Here is a 1,100-nt window from a genome sequence, read left to right on the forward strand (position 1 = left end):
ATGAAGATCAAGGTGAGGGATGCTCTGTGGTGGGGTGGCCTGGTCCTCGCAGGGAGAGGAAGGCCACACCACCCTGACCACCGCTCTCCCCCTGCAGATCATCGCCCCGCCAGAGCGCAAGTACTCGGTGTGGATCGGCGGCTCCATCCTGGCGTCCCTGTCCACCTTCCAGCAGATGTGGATCAGCAAACCCGAGTACGACGAGGCCGGACCCTCCTCCACCGTAAATGCTTCTAATGGGACTGCGGCGGTGCCGCGCGGGTGGCACTCGTGTCTGTGTGCCCAGGCAAAGCCCACACCTCATGCCAGCCTCCTACAACTGGAATACGCCTTCTGCAACAGCGCCCGCCCTTGGACACCGCAGCCGGCACTGGATGGTCGAGCTCTCGCTTGACTTGACCCTTGTTACTCGAGTCAGCCAATAATACCCTGTACCCATCGGCCCCCCGCGCCGCCCCGCTGCGTACAGGGTATTGGGGGGGCAGAGCTGCCGTGCATCCAGTGTGTGGATATTCCAGATTCCCTGTAGAGGCTGGTAGGAGTCCATCGGGAATTCACCTCTGTCGCTGCCGTTCTAGCAAGGTTGGGAAAACATATCGCGTCCGAGCCTTACGAACCAGCCTTCATCCTCCTCCTCCTCCTCCTTCCCCACCTGCATCCCACCCGACATCACGGGGCTGAGGTTCCTCAACTTGAGTTGCTGAAACTTTGCATTTACACCTGTAAATTTCCGCATTGTTTTAATTTATGTCAGATTTTTGTACGTTGCCTTAATTGTTCTCACACATGACGGTAGGAAACCAAAATTTGTAAACAAGTCATCGGGAAGTTGAGAAATTGTAATGCCCACAAACCACCTCATTGTGTACGGAAATAAACCAGCTGCAGTAAACTCCACCCCACCTCGGCCACGGGCCTTCCTGGGGCTGAACCTGTGTGTTAGGGGCTGAGGAAGGGGTGATGGGGCCTGTTCCAGGCTGGTGCTCCCCAGGTGGGAGGTGGTTCGGTGCCACTCTGTGTCCTGCCTCCATGGTGTTGGGCTGGTGCTGTGAGGGGGTTCCTGGTGCTCTCGGTGAAGGGGGGGTGCAGGATGGGGCAGC

General features: G+C 58.0%; 1 pseudogene across 1 annotated transcript in view; it reads left to right on the forward strand.

The window, feature by feature from the left end:
- The window catches only part of LOC104405277, a 1,554-nt pseudogene extending 1,317 nt beyond the window's left edge, over positions 1 to 237 (forward strand). Inside the window, exon 5 of the transcript XR_719910.1 lies at positions 31 to 237. The product of XR_719910.1 is annotated as an actin, cytoplasmic 2-like (transcript). The remainder of the gene's footprint in view (positions 1 to 30) is intronic.
- Positions 238 to 1,100: the final 863 nt, after the last annotated feature.

Source organism: Nestor notabilis, unplaced genomic scaffold, assembly GCF_000696875.1.
Source record: "Nestor notabilis isolate BGI_N333 unplaced genomic scaffold, ASM69687v1 scaffold22184, whole genome shotgun sequence".
In the NCBI taxonomy this organism is placed as follows: Eukaryota; Metazoa; Chordata; class Aves; order Psittaciformes; family Psittacidae; genus Nestor; species Nestor notabilis.